The sequence below is a fragment of the Lepisosteus oculatus genome, chromosome 27 (genome assembly GCF_040954835.1).
Source record: "Lepisosteus oculatus isolate fLepOcu1 chromosome 27, fLepOcu1.hap2, whole genome shotgun sequence".
NCBI lineage: Eukaryota > Metazoa > Chordata > Actinopteri > Semionotiformes > Lepisosteidae > Lepisosteus > Lepisosteus oculatus.
The window spans coordinates 5335398-5350716 of NC_090722.1; the positions used below are offsets into that span (position 1 = coordinate 5335398).

The 15319-nt window shown below is 50.4% G+C and overlaps 1 protein-coding gene across 11 annotated transcripts in view; it reads left to right on the forward strand.

Annotated features, from left to right (window-relative positions):
* sema6cb (semaphorin 6Cb) overlaps window positions 1–15319 on the forward strand; it is a 306316-nt gene that overhangs the window by 231344 nt on the left and 59653 nt on the right. For 9 of the 11 annotated variants that reach the window (XM_069184905.1, XM_069184909.1, XM_069184904.1 and 6 more), the window contains one exon: window positions 3726–3830. The exons of 1 other annotated variant lie outside the window; for it this stretch is intronic. The gene's annotated coding sequence lies outside the window, so the exon portion shown is untranslated. Of the gene's footprint in view, window positions 1–3725; window positions 3831–12112; window positions 12523–15319 lie in introns of those variants that run through there. One more of the 11 variants, XM_069184911.1, reaches the window with a different exon arrangement.

Here is a 15319-nt window from a genome sequence, read left to right on the forward strand (position 1 = left end):
GAGCACATGACCGGTGTTCAGTTAGACACAAGGTCTGTTATTACATTACATTATTACATTGAAGTTCCCTGGGGTCTTTAAAACTGCGGTAAGAACACGATGTTATTTTAATTCGCCGTGCACAGGAAGACCAGCTTATGCCATCCTCAAATTTGACACAAGTTTTTTTTAAATAGCATTACGAAAGCAACAAGTTCAAAGGTCCCATCTGTCAAATGGAAATATTTGACACATATTAAACGGGGAGCTTAAATATTAGGGCAAGGTTCTTGTCATTAATAAACTAAGCTTGTCTCCTGGTGATGCTGACGGAGGCAAATACCTTGCCTTTTCATATTTCACTTTTGTTCCTACCTCTGTTCCACAGGCAGTCCAGCAGACTGGCTTTAAAGGCGCATTTCAATTATTTATTTCCATGCTCTGTGATGGATTCCCGTCACACAGACAGTAAATTTTCTTTCCCCCGTCACCAGAGAGGAGGGGAGGGGGGAGGAGTGGGTCGGCATCCACACATACCAGGGCCAGGGCCACAGCCGGGCCCCTGAGGAGGCAGAGTGACGCCAGTGGAGCCAGGGGGCAGTGTGGGAACTGCTAATGTCACCTGGAGCCTGTGAACACCAGGTTGCCTCGTCGGTGCTCCGATGAGCTTTCCCAGATGCATCTTTCCTGATGCCCCCGCCCCCCGGACCTTGCGCTTTCTCTGTCCCTTGTCCTGCTGTCTGCCCTCCCGTCTCCGTCGTGACCCGCGACCCGCGGGCTCTGGTGCCGAACGGGGACCCTCCGAGTGAGCATGGCAGAGATGCACGAGAAGAAAAAACAAAACAAATCGCGGTGTGGCCGGGGCTCCGAGGCCGGGGGGCCCTGCAGCGTGTGGCGGATATCTGCGTTTCGGATCTTGTCCGGCGCACGCCTTGCTATTGGGTCACTTCGCCCTGCTGTCGCATAGGCACCTCGCTTCTCCCCCCACCCCCACCCCCCACCGGCTCCTTCGGCTTCTCTCCTGCTTTATAAATAATGATAATATTCCTCGGCCGTCGTCGGGCTCCAGTCTGCTGTTTGTCACAGTCACTGCCTCTGTGGAAGTTCACTCTCTCTCTCTCCCGGCAAGCCATTTAGAATGCGGCACATTCACTGCTTATACAAATGACCCTCATTTAGGCACAGCGGAAACCTAATGACTTGGAGACATTCGCTGTGTTATTACACCCTGGGGCCAAGTCACAGAGAGACCTGCTGGCTTTAACCCTTCCGGCTGCAGCCGAGGGAAGGCAGGGCAGGGGAGACGTCCCGAGACTCCAGCCGTTGAGCGGTTGTGATCCATTTCAGGCTTTTATTTTCTCCCCCATAAACTTCAGGTATGTCTAAGCGACCGCTTAAAAATGCTGGGCATTCCGTGCATGTTTTAAGTCTTTTTTTTGTGTGTGTTTTGTTTTGTTTGTTTCTTGTTTTTTTGTTTTGGTTTTTAAATTGGGGAAAAATGACTGCCGGTTTTGGCGATTGAAACAAAACATCAGACAATGAGGGGAAAAATGACCTAATCCAGCCTCTCTGCCAGAATGATACAGATGTCACTTTGCCAGATTTTAAATGACTAAAGAAACCCACATTAGATTAGCTTTTAAGATGCCTGCGGGGTGGGCCGCCAGTGCTGGCAGGACTCAGGCAATAAATACACGGCAAGCGGGCCTGTCAGCTCCGAGACTTGCAGATATAAAATGGTTGAATAAGGATGAGATTTTCTCCAGCAGTTTGAAGACATCAAAGCCCGATCGGCACCAGCACTTTAAGGGCAACCAGATTTTAAAATTTATGAACTAACTGGGAACGCTGAACTTAATCAGCCCTTTAACCAGTGTGTTTCTCTGGTAATTTAAAATCGAAGTCCTGTTTGCTCACGCGATGGTGCGTAATCGTGGCCCTGAGTGCCAGAGTCCTGCACGCGGAACGGCTGGAGAGTTTTGCTGGGCCTGTTGGAACAGCTGCATGGTGAAACCTGTCCCGGGGGGCTGCACTGACAGGTGAGGCTCCGGTGGGGTGGGGGAGATGTTCATAAGGGAGGTGCCCACCAGGGAGTGTAGTCACCACCACTGTCCACTAGAGGGCTATCAGTCGATGCCTGGCCAACAGAATTGCTGCCCGGCTTCTCAATGTGGGACCCCGCCAGTGTCAGTAGAAAATAAGTCTCCTTCCGAAGCCCCCCATGGTCCCATCTGTGTTTCAGTTCACCACCACCTCTCTGGTGTTTCTGTTTTCACCAAGCACCTCATAAGCTGTGCTATGTACAGTATATCCATACCAAAGGTAGGTAATGGATAGCCTGTTTCTTAAAATACCTTCTTGTGCAACTTGGGGCTGTAATGCTCCCATTTGAGAAGTTACTCAGTTCATGAACCGTTAGCCACAGTGTAGCCCCGTCTTGTAAAATGAATTCGTTGGACACTCCTTTAGAGCTCTGCTGTGAATTCTATATGCTGACTTGCACCCATATCGTAACCTACCAAACAGAGACTTCCAGGAGCCCTGTGACCCTTTCTCAGATCAACATTGGCCGTGGTGTTGGTATTCTCCCACAGAGTGACCATGTGACTCCCCATAGGTATTGGTGTCAGCCTGATCCATCTGTTCTGAACAGAAGCAGTACGCAGTACAGGAAAGTGATTACCACTTTCATATTGGACACTACCAATATGTCCCCGATATCTTGCACATTAACAGGATGACCTTTTATCAAATGTGTATGCAAGGGAGCAGGGAGTGGTAAACTCAAATTACAAGAGATTACCTCAGAGGTGGCTTTTGTCTCCTCTGTGTCACATGCAGCCCTGCTGGTGTACTTCCTGTTTCCCAGGGCTCGGACTGAATGCGGGGCTGTACCCAGCAGCCTTGTAGCACTTACAGTGCAAAGCTGGCTTCCTTTAACACCTGTCAGCTGCCAGGCCTTCGCAATCAAGGCCATGTGATGAATGCAAACCCAATCATGGCACCGATCTCTCAGCTGACAGCTAGTGGTCAGCAAAGAGCAGTTCCTCATACCTGAGTTGTTTTCTTTTTCTCCCTGTGTCTGAGCTTGTAGACCTGTGTGTACTGATTGACACAGACAGACAGGAGAATGCCGCTTTGCGGGAAGTTGCTGTCATGCCGATAATGTGTATCTCTGGGATATTTGGAATGTCGTCCCTTTCTGTGACCCCCCCCCCGTCCCCGTCCCCCAAAGTATTGGCACGCCATGCCACGGTATGTGCACCGTGACTTGTGAACACAATGGTGTCACTGATGAAGCATCGCAGATAAGTGCCCCCAAAGTGCATGAGCACGTCAATGGTGCAGATGATAAACTCTGTCCATATCGGCGTTTCTCCTTCGTTTTAAGATTATCTTGTCCCAGGTCAGCCCTGCTCGTACGTGACAAGAAGACAAGCAGTCATTGCTCCCTTCTGACAGGGGGGGTCCACGTAAAGCTCTTGGCTTCTTCAAAACCTTTTTAAGCTGCATTCCAATCTGCTGCAACATCTGATCTTCTGCTAACGAGATGTCATCACTGGGGCAGGGGATATGGAAATAGCTCTGAGTGCATGCAGGGTTCGGCCTATAGAGAACTGGCGTTGGTAAATGCACGGTCAGTAAGAGGCTATGGAACACCTTTCCTTTTTAAGGAGTGCTGTATGCAGCTATGTGTGCATTCCAAAAATTAAAGACTGCTTTTCTTTATCCTTTGATATTCATAGGATCTTGGACCGGTAGCAGTTCAGAGACTGAAAGACTAGGAGATTACATCAGAGGCTGCAACTCTGGCCTGACATCTGCTACATTTAAAGAACGAAAAAACCCAGGTAAGATCTGCAAGGCCGTAATAGAACCTGAAGCATTCTTCCGAGACCTGGGTTCCTTATAAACTACAGTACTCCACTGTACCAGATCCATGTGTGTTGATCTATGGGCTCTGAAGCAGCCTAGGACTGAAGCTCTAAATCTTCTAAAGATTTGAATGCAGGCCATTATAATATGGTTTTATTGTTTTCACCCAGGTGAGGTGCTGCGATGCTTTATATGCACATTTTGTTTGTAAAACAGGAGAGATGAATGCGTCCGATAAGCGACAATGAAGCCACAAAGATTTATAGCTGGGTGTGTGTGTGTTGGGCGGGGGGGTGCTGGTGTCTGCAGGCAGTGCATCAGTCTCTGGCAGGCTCTCATTAAAAGGCATGCTTATGCGCCAGCACGGCTTGCCCCGTGCAGAGGCGGAAGACGCCAGCGCCCTTAAGTGGGGTGCACGATCCTACCGCCTTGCAGGAGGGTAGAAATAAAAAGAGCATCTCTAATCTCGGATTACCTGCCTGCCTCCGCTCTCCTATCTGACAAGATAAGGCAGCTTGCAGAGTCTGTGAAGCAGCACCAGGGCTCTTTGTATGCAGTCGAAGCCAAGGGCTGCTCGGGGCGCGCACGGAATACATCCCCATTATTCCGGTACAAGGATCTCTGCTGATTGTAGGGGATGAGCGGCAACGTCGTTGGGTGCTTCTTGAGTTACTGAAACCCTGGATGGCGGCAGGGGAGAAATTCTTCCAACAAATCTTCCATCCTAGTCATTTGGGGAAAACCCCAAATGCAGAAGCATCCTTCTTTCTTTCTTTCTTTCTTTCTTTTTCTGTCTTTTTGTCTTTCTTTCTTTCTCTCGGGCAGAAACGTGCACTAAAAGAAATTTAATTTCCCATCTTTAGCCTTGAGCTGCCCTCTTAAAAAAAGGCTTGCTGGCAGACTGTGGCCTTTGGAATTACTGAGCACCAAGAGGCTGCAGCAGACTGTTAAAACTCAACTGCGGTTGAATTAGCCTTATTATTTCTGCAAAGCGATCCAGCACGCTACTTGTAAAGGATGCTAGGCGAGGAGAATACCGTATTGCAGTGCATCGCTCAAATGTCAGCGCGCAGCTGCAGAAAGTGAATCCTGTCTCTTGTCAACGTTATTTATGGGTTCTGAGAAAAATTACTGTAGGACTCTCTTAATTCCAACCAGAGGCAAAAGCACTTCTGGCAGGTGCTGGAAAGGGGTGATTTTTGGAAAGTTTTTTAGTTTTACTACTTCTTTTCTAAAAACAAAGCCCCTAGGGCTCCCAGGCTCAACCAGGAAAGATGCTGGACTGATTGAGCTCCACTCTTCCCTCTTGCAGTCCAAACTTGGGTGAGGCCAGATTGTTACAGTCCAGAGTGGAAGTTGGCCAGAACACCCCTACTCTTAGAATCAGTGTCCTGGGGTCTGTAATGACTAATGAGCAAGCAGTCAGGTTGGTTTAAGATCTTGCAGGAAGGGTGGCGCCTCCATTGGCACAGTGTGCCCCGTCACTATACTGGGCCACTGGTGTGGGAATTGTGGTCCAGGAAGAAGAACGCCATCTACAGTTTCAGCACCACCACTTACAGCAGCACCCATTACTAACCAGGCCCAGCCCTGCTGAGGCTCTGAGCTCTGATCAGAGGAACTGGCAACACTGCAGCGGTCAGGCAGCTCTCGTACTTGTTTGCCACGATTACGTCTTTGTGCCATTTAAGGAGTCGCACGGGGCACCAAATAAAATGGGTTGCCGGTGCACAAAGAAACACATTTTCAGTTCCCTTTAGAAACCTTCAGCGCAGTGTGACGGTTCTGCACCCCTGGCGGGGTGACGGTTGTACCCCAAGTTCTCTGAAAGCTGTGGAAACAGTGGGTGAGCTATCAATATCGGTTTGAGCCACTTTCACAACTGCTCCGACGTTCTTTTAATGGAGTAGCGAGTTGCAGTAAAAGCAAAGTGGCGTTAGTGGAAAGCTTTGCTGCAGAGAAGTTACTTCGCTTTGCAGCCGGGGAGGAAAACTGGCACGGCCGTCTTTTTTTGAACATGGTACCCTGAAGAGCCAGCCCTGATTTTGGGGGATTGAGCTGCGCCGTGCTGACCTGAGGGTTGCAGGGGGGTAATAAACCACAGGGTTGTGGGGCACAGAAAAGCTCTTTTGACGGTTTGTTTTGGTTGATGGAGCTCCAGGGCTCACGATGGACCAGGAGGCTGCAAAACTGTGTTTCTGGGGGCAGCACAAGTGGAATTGATTTAGAGCTGGCTGCTGCCTAAACTCCTATTCCCCACCCCCTGACATTTTGGCTTTGCCAGTGGAAGAACTGCTTTCACATGTGCTTTTTCCACTAGCGGACACGCGGGCTTCTCCGTCACAGAGTGAGGGGAGGAAAGGGGGAGAAGGGGGATGGAGAGAGTTAAGGATGGGGCAGGGAGAGGGATCAGAGACACGTTAGGGGAAGGAGGCTGGGAGGAGGGTGAAGGGAAGGAACAGAGAGGTAGAGAGACAAGGGGAGAGAGAGAGGGGGAGATGGAGGACAGAAAGCCTGCATCTCTGTGATGGATTTGCCTAGTCGATGGGTTTGAAATTTTTTTTTTTCCACCATAAATTAAAGTGCTCAATCATAAAAACATACTGCAGCATAATAAAAGAATCTTTAACTGGCTTCTGAAGGTTTTAGCAGCCAAGAAAAGGCGAATAATTTTTTTTCCTTCTCTGGAACAATGCAGTCTGATTTTATGACAGGCTGCGGTAAAACTGTAGTATATTGAGTTGTAGAATATTTGTTGCTTAAACACAATGGTGCTGCAAGATTTTTGGACCTGTTGAGATATAAAAAAGAATGTTCTTTTGACAGCTTTTGTTTTGTGAGTCATGCTGCAATAGTACAGTGCTTTTTTTTTTTGACACGTTTGCCAAAGTTTTTACTTAACAAAAGCAGCGTAGCAGAAAACGTTGCATCATTCTGATTAAAGACAGATTGGATATCACAGCGGTGGCACGCTTTTCCTGGATTGAATTATAACAGGCAGTTCAACTGCTGGAGCTCAGCTGGAGCTTTACGACGCTGGTCTGTGACAAAATGTTGAGCCGAGTTTTACTCTGACAAATAAACTTTACATGCCAGCAGTTCTGTAGGGCTTTATTTTTAAAAACCTCAAGCCTGTTACAGCATTTTGTGAGCTGTTTACACGCTCAAAATTCCTTTAACTTGTTGAAGGGGTATTCGTGAGAAAGCAATTTGTGTTCTGTCATTTCTCATCTCGTAGTTCACCTTGAGGCTGTGGGGTTCAGGCTGACGGGGGAGGTCCCGTCCCGGGTCAGGTCCCCGCGCGGGGCGGGGGTGTGGAATTCCTCGGGCCGGTGGCGCTCGTCGCGGGGTGTTAATTGGATTCTCGGACAAGGCCGCCTGGCCGCCTGGCCGCGTCGCGAAGGCAGCTGCCTGGCGCTTTTCGAAATGCCTGTTCTCCTTCGCGGTTGCGGAGGTCACGAACCGGAGGCGTCGCCAAACGCCCCGGGAGACAGTCGCAGCTGCCCAAGGTCGGCCCTCTCTCGGCCCGCGGTAGGAATCCAGCTCCGCACTTTCGGGGGGACCCCCTGGCTAGTCCTCACGGCACCTGTTTGCGGGGGACCTGCCGTCTCTGTGAGAACGGCTCTTCACGGCTTCCCGCCACGCCCTCTCGCTCCCGGGCGGCGCCGCGCAGCGTGGCCCCGGGCGCCTGGAGGGGTCTCCGGATGCAGTTAGCAGATTCCACGGGCGGCGCGCGGCGGTGGGGGGATCGGCCTCGTCGGCACTTCCCTGGGCGACACGAACAAATGGGCCGCCGCTGAACAACCCCGTCTCCTGTTCGGGGAGGCCCTGCACAAACCGTCACGCCTGGTCTCTCCTTCTCTCCGCCAGCGGCGAGCCTTCTCTTTTTCCCTGCTCATCACAGCGCTCCGAGACGGAGGAGGTGGCCCCCCCCCCCCTTTCCCACTGCTGTAATCTTTTTTTAATAAAGACACAAGCGTCTCGCGGTGCTTTGGGACTGATTCATAGCAGAGCGGGCTATTAGATGAGAGGCTGTGTGGAGGCTCGGGCTGTTTCGGAGCCTTGGGGATGGAAAGGATTACACGCTTCTATTTGTTTGTTTGCTAATAAATGTTGGGATCCAAGGGAACAAAATAAAAAACAGGGACACTGAGCTCCCGATAAGTGTTGGAAGCGAGGGGAGTGCTGCCGGTGGTTTTGCTACAGTTCGCGGGCCCGCGGCTCCTGGGCAGACTGGACCAGTGCTCCACCTCCGCGCCGATGCAGATTTACCCAAATCAAGGAAACGAGCCGGAGGAGCCCACACCTGCGGCAACACCGAACAACACGAAATTACTATCTTCACGCCGCGGGGGAGAACCTGACTCGTTCGCTTCTCCGCGTATTATTCCGTTTTGCGTTCTCTAAAGAAAACAAAAGGTATTGAGCAGAATCAAATGAGAGGGGCACGTGCACGCGCACGCGCACACGCACGCCTCGCCCAGGCAGATGGCTGGCTTCGTCCCTGCACGCGTGCCGGTGAGGAGGAACATGTGCGCGTGAATCCCTCGCCAGACAGAAGCATGGCAGGTGAAGGTCGCTCACTGTCGCACCCTCTACTGGCGGGGAGGTGGGGTGGGGGCAGTCCAGCACATCTGGTAGCATGTTGCAGAGGAAGCCTGTGAGGTACCCGCATCTTCACGCGTGATCCTAGCTCTCCTGGCGGTAAGGGGGGTGTCTCTCTTTCCTGTGAGGGGGCCAGGGGGCTTTCTGAAGCAGCAGAAATTAGTGTCGGCTAGCCTGTGCCATAAGGTTGTTTGTATAGCTCCATGGGCTGAAGGGTTGTCCCGCAGTCCTGTCTGCTGTCCATCTCCAGAGCTCCTCACCTCTTTGCTGTCTCGACCTCTGACCTCCAGCCCCATGTCCCATCCCCAGCTTGACAGAATCACGCCTCCAGGTAGTATCACGTTTTCTTTGTTGCCTTAGTTATCAGCTTCAAGCTTCAATTTAGGATCGTAGAGATTTCTCTTTCTGCTGCAGGCCTGATGCACAGACTAACCTGTGCACGGGGGGAAAAACACTCCTTCTTGTGAGGTGATAACACCAAAAAAAAACTGAGCAGCAGTGAGCGATTCAGTTTAGAAAAACAGCATGTCTTTCTCTGTCAAGGACCGGCCATGGAGAGAGGAGCTACCTCAGGGTTGAGGGGTGAGCTCAGGGGTGTGTTAATCTGATTGGCCTAACGAACAGCATGTGTTTCTAAAACCCAGAAGCTGTTTGCTTGAAGAGTGCTGATTAACCCTGCCTGCTTGTTGGTTTGGGAAGCCGTGAGAGACAGGCCAGTGTGAACAAAGGCAGCTTGTCGGCTCGAGGTGATGAAAGAAGGGCATTCCCCCAGGACAGGACAGGCTTGGGGTCCAGGGGGGTTTGTATTCAGGACAGTCAGAAAGGTTAAGCATGGACCGTGTCAGTCAGGCTGCACGGCGCTCCGGAGAATATGCGTTGTGGGCAGGTGGGGCCAGCTGTGGCTGCAGATGAAATCGCGGGCTGTTTTTGAACTCTCTGCGGCCGTGTGCTGTGCACGTGTTTTGATCCACCGGGACCTGCAAATTTTCTCAAATTGGCATCTGGGGATTTTCTCTAACAGGGAGTGGTGGGGGGGGGGTCGTCCGCTGAAGCAGTGTGAGGAAATCCTTGGAAAAAACATTCCGGACATAATTAATTGTTGTACGCGTCCTTATCAGAAGCCCTGCCCGACTCGGCAAGCTGTCCTCGGTGTCTCGTCTGCACTTGCTGTGCCAGCTGTAGCATTGTAGTCTTCTTTTTCATCGCTGACACGCGTGGTAGATATAATTGGGTCCGTGTGTCGTGGCAGCAAACAAGACCTGCGTTCTGGGCGCAAGAAGGAAGTGCATGACTGAGGAGCGCAGTCGGCTCATGCCTCACAACGTGAGGTTGTGGTTTGCGCTTTTACTGCCAGTGTATTCAGTGAATCTGAATACATTGTAAGCTAGGGTTCCTGAAAACCGGCGTTCGTATTGTCAATAGGTACTCAGTGAAAGTGCCTTTTGGGACTAGGAACAGGAGGCATTTCTTTACACAGAGAGCGGCCGGGGGTGTGTGTGAACCCGACTTCTTTCAAAAAGAAGGCTGGATGGGATCCTGGAATCAGTCAGCACCTAATTAACAAACGATCTGGCCGTGCCAAACAACGTCTTCTCATTCATAACCTTTCTGATGTTATTGGGGACACTCGTTCCTCCCATCAGACGGCAGGGAGGATGCTCTCGATGAATTCGAGCTCGTCTGCCATGTCAAGCGCGGCGCCGGCGATGAGGTGTGGCCTCCTCTGCGGGCCTGGTGCGCTAGCCAGCCGGTGTGCCCAGCGTGCCCCGTGCTGTCAGAGGAAGAGCGAGAGAGAGAGAGGAGAGCACTAGACAGGGATTTGTTGGTCCTAATGGATGCGCTCATCTCGGCTTCTACAGCCTGAGCAGCCCAGACAGCTTTTATCAGCAGGCAATCCATCGCTCTCTGGCTGCCTCTGTGCCACAGCAGGGGGGAATCGCTGTGCTTCAAAGCTCAATCCGGGTTAACAAGAAGAATAAAGGGGGGGACTCCTGTCTCATTACTGTCAGCGTGTAGACACGATGAGGGGGGGGGGGGGGGATGCACACAGACACTGATGCAACAGGTCCGACTGCTGGGCTCCGGACTGAAGCTGGAAGGACTAACAGGCCGCAGCTGTAGCGTGGCCTTCGGGTCTCGGGGAAGAGCGGGAGAAGGCTGGAGCGGGTCAGATCCACAGCATGGAGGAGTGACATTGACAGTCGCTTCCCGAACCCGGAGGAAGTTTGAGAGGTCTTTTAGATTTTATACGTCGTACGTCTTACAGAACAAAATGGAAATTCGGAGAGAGAGAAAAGGAAACGCGAGTCACTTGCCCTTGAGGTCAGGCAGTCAGCCGGATCCATAAGGCCCTTGGAGTTTGCTCCTGGAGTTTCTGCTGAAACTGGCAGTCTCCCTGTGTGGAAAAGGGGCAGATTGTTTTCCTGTTGCCTCAGCAGCACCTTCCTGTAGCACTGTGACTAAGTGTTAAGAGTTTGTTAGGCCGGATGGGCTTGGACTAGGGGAAATGGGCTGAGCTAGTCGCTCGTACCTGTGGTGTGCAAATATTATCTCTTAGCGATCACGTTCAAGAGCAGTTGTCTAAAGACAACCTACTGTTTTCTTAACCCAGTGGCATCATCTTTAAAATTGAAAGTGACAAAACTATTTGTTTTGGGCTCTTTCTCCCTGCATGGAGTTCTGTTTCGGGCAGCGATAGTATATAAAAGAGGTCCTTCGCAAGTAAAGATATACAAAGGTGTGAGTGTGGGTGGAGGGGGCGGGGTGGGTTTTGTTTGTGTCACTGTGGTTTTTGGACCAGGGCAAAATCGGGCGAAAGACTGATTGCCCCGCGGTGGGTCCGTGCCGGTCTCCAGTCTCCGCTCGTGGGAGGGGGGGGAGAGGGTCCTGGATTGGGAGCGAGGCCTGAACACAAACTCTCGCGTGGCGTGCAGATTACCCAGCCGCCTCACGTACGCCGACTGTCAGAGCATCAGCTACACTCCGATGGCTCTGTGTGTTCTCGGAAACAGCTGTCACATCTTTTATCGCTTTGCTTCGCCCGTACTGACTTAAGGGTTTTTAGATGTAAACTTGCGTTTTGATTTTTTTTTTCCCTGTTAGAAATTCTGAGTCTTGACATCTCCCTATGCCTTGTAGGATGCGTTGCTGGATCAAATTAATTCGCCGTCCCGTCCAGCATTTCTTTAACGTTCGCTGCCTTCGCCCTGCCATGGGAGACAGACAAAAGCTCCCATTGCATTGCAGTCTGATCTGTTTCTGGTTTTACAAGCTGCCGAGTCCTTGAATCTGCCAGGAGTCGAGCGCTAGACACTTGAAGCCTGTCATCTTGGCTCGGGTTTGGTTGTAGAACAGGTGTACCAGTAGCACCGGGAGCCGCGCCCACACAGGGCACGGCTTCGGCCCAGCCGCGTGCGACTCGAGCCCACGTTATCCACGCAACGTGACGGCGTCTCCCCAAGTGGCAGCAGTTTGCAGGCCAAGACAAAAAGAGGCCCTCGCTGTAAATCTCTTCCACGTGCGTCGGCTCAGCCTCATTTAGTGTGATTTCCTCTTGACGGGCTGGTGAGACAGATGAGGTTTTCGTAATGAGCTTGCGAGGTGATTTGTGACCGCACGAGGAGCCCCTTCCCCAGCCCGGTGTCACAGCGGGCTGGCTCCAGGACAGAGCATGAGCTCACCCAGAGAGCCTGTGTGGTCTGGCTTTCTGAATCCGAAGGGACGGCCACTTGGGATTTGGGGCTGATTAGGGAGACAGTTTTGCTGGGTGTACTGTGAGATGGTGCCCCTTTCCAATTCTACAGTGGAGGGTTAAGTACTAAATTAAAAGGAAAAAAAAAATCACTTTTGCGTCTGATGTAAGATCAACAGAAAATGCCTAAAAAAATAACAGTGAGGAAGGAGCTTGGAGTCTTGACCTGTTCGCATGACCTGTGAATGAAGTGGCTGTGCTGAACGAATCTTGTTTAGTGATAAAGACCTGAAGATATGTCAGTGTGAGATTGTAGTCTTTAGAAGCGCTTCAAGGTTCCTGGTATTCTCCTACATCCTGACTCTTCAGAGGTAAGACGCTTGTTGTTCTCTTTCAGAGCAAGTCCTCTGGAGAGTTTTCCTCAGCTTTGAGTTTCTTTAGGTTTGTAGCCGGGTGTACTAAAAGATGACATGCGCCCAATGTATTAGTGTGTAAGGGTATAAATGTAAGTTGAGATTTAGCGTCTTTGACTTATTGGACTTTCTGTAATGTGATCAGACTGTGATGCATCACACTAAATCTTAATTTATTTCACTGGTGCTTAAGAAACAGTTCTAAAACGTTATGAAATGTTTTACATGCTCAATATCCTTAATGCACAGTTAACGTCTCAGCTCCCCGGCCCTGACATTCATTTGGTCTGTATTTTGCTCCAGCACCTAGCCAGTATCACCGCATTACCTTCGGCTCTGGGGCTATTTCACCCATCATGGGACTCAGACCAGAAATCATAAACTATTGAGAGAAAATGTCCCCGCTATTGTAAAAGCAACTAATTGGCTCTTTTCATTCACTGCATGAATCAGGTCTCTGTTAAGCCCTTGATATCCATCTGCAAGCACAGATGAAGTAAGTGTTGCAGTCACAGCTTAATCCACAGGGAAACATGGGTTCATTTTGCAAGTAGATTGTTTTCTTTATTTTTTTTTTGTTTTAATCTGAGCTTCTTTGTTATTTGTATATATTTGAAATCCCCTGAAGCACCAGTCTTGATCGGTAGCAGGGCATCTCCAGGCCACTGGAAACATCTGTCTTTACCAGTAGCTGTATCACCTCTGGTCTACTGAAAACATCTGTATTGACCAGGACATGGAGTCCACTGGAGAACATCTGTCTTTACCAGTAGTGGGAGAGTCCTAGTCGAATGCAGGATAGAGACTTTAATGAGACGTTTTGGATCCAGGCTAGTTACTGTAGGTAACCTGGCCTTTACCCATCAGATCTATTCCCTATTTACTATTTCTGCATGCCAACTGGCAGGTTAAAACCAGGTGTTCTCTGTGCCAATGGAACTAGTGTAGCTCTGCCACCTCTAGGGTTTGAACTCGGACCCTCCCGGCGCACCACTCCACACCAGACAACAGCAGACAGTTTTGCCAGAGTATAATGACCATATATTGATTGATTATTAATTATTCTTGTATTTAGATGCGTAACTCAATTCGGGGGGAAAAAAACTCATTTATAGTCATGAGCTAGAGACCCCTTTATACAGCAGATTAAGCTGAGTGAAGCATCGGACGTGAACCTGCAACCCTCCAGTACACCTTGGACTTGGCTGGATGTTCAGTTTAATGGTTAACAGTTCAAGTTTGTCACGTACCCGAGTATAATGAAATGCTTACTTGCTTGTTTTCCTCAAGTCACAAATGACATAACCGATGATATAAGAGATGACATCATGTTGACATAGAAAATACATCTCAAATTGCTGGAGACGGGAACATGGTTATACTGTATATATGCTTTTAATTGTAAGCATTCTGGGTGTGGATCTGTGAGAAAGGATTAACGGATGGTTCCTTAATTGGGGGACTTTTCTGGAATCTTAAGAAGTGTGTGGGGGGGGGGGGTTAGAGTGACCCTTGACTGTGGGGATCGATGGTCACACCCTGTAGGACCGACACCAGACTGATGGACACGCAGTGACCTGCTTTCCTTGTAGATCAAACGGTCCTGGTCGTGCCCACATACCTGAAATGTTTTTCACTGGCTGGTGTGACTGGATGATCCTGAAAGCAATGGGAAAATCAATTCACAGACCCCCCCGCCACCGCGGTCAGTCAGAAAAGCCAAATAAGACATGGCTTCATACAGACCTCTCACTGGCTGTCATCATCACCCTCTCTCTGTTCGTTTCAGTCTGTCATCTTGCTTTCCTGCGCCCTCCCTAAAGATTCAGTGACAGACGGACTAGGGCTCTCCTTTGTTTAAATTTGTACAAGCTCCACAATTAGTCCAATTAGGACATCCATCATGCCAGCACGTGCGTCTTCTCCTTCCCTAAATTGCAAAATATGACAGGGGAGTCATGTATTATTAATATTTTCATTTCTGGAGCCCGGAGGCTTTCAGCCAGGAGCTTCAGAGAACTATTGATCATTCCAGCACACCACACGGCAGAAAGACCGGAGGCACTTTTAAACAAATTGCTAATCTGTTAGCTACCGGGGGTGGGGGTGGGAGAAGAGAGGGCGAGAGAGACTGGGGGAGAGGGGAGAGGGAGTGAGGGTGGAATGGAGAAGGGGGGAAGAGGGGGTGATGGAGGGAAGGGGGGAGCAGGAGTGATGGAGAGAGAATGGAGGAGGGGGAGGGAGTGATGGAGGGGGGGAGGGTGCCTTGCGGTGACGAGATGCAAGGCGCAGGGATCGTTAACTCAATGAGGCACGTCTAAACGACAGTCGAGATCGTTAGGGAGCTTTTTTTTTTTTTTAAAGAGTGAAACTGCGTGGGGAAATGAAGTGAAGATTTATTAGTAAACCGCTGGGAAGAATTCTGGCTACTGGCAAGCTGACACAACCCAGTTCCTTCACTCCCGTCTCTCCTCAGCTCCCATCACACTGAGCCTGTGCTGGAGCGACAGGGGTTTGGCACATCCACTCCTCCGCCTGCGCTTCAGTTTTTCTGCTCTTCCTTCGCTCTTTCCCTCTGTCGGATGAGTCTGTCATCACGGACCCCCCCGAACTCATTTGCGCGGGCTTCCTGTCCTGCAGCAGCCGCGGGACAGCAAAGCGGGAGAAATCGGGACCACGGTGATTGTTGCAGCATGACCAGCCTGCTGTGAAGCTTTAAATGAGAAGACGGGGTTCGGTCCGGTTCCTTCGTGGT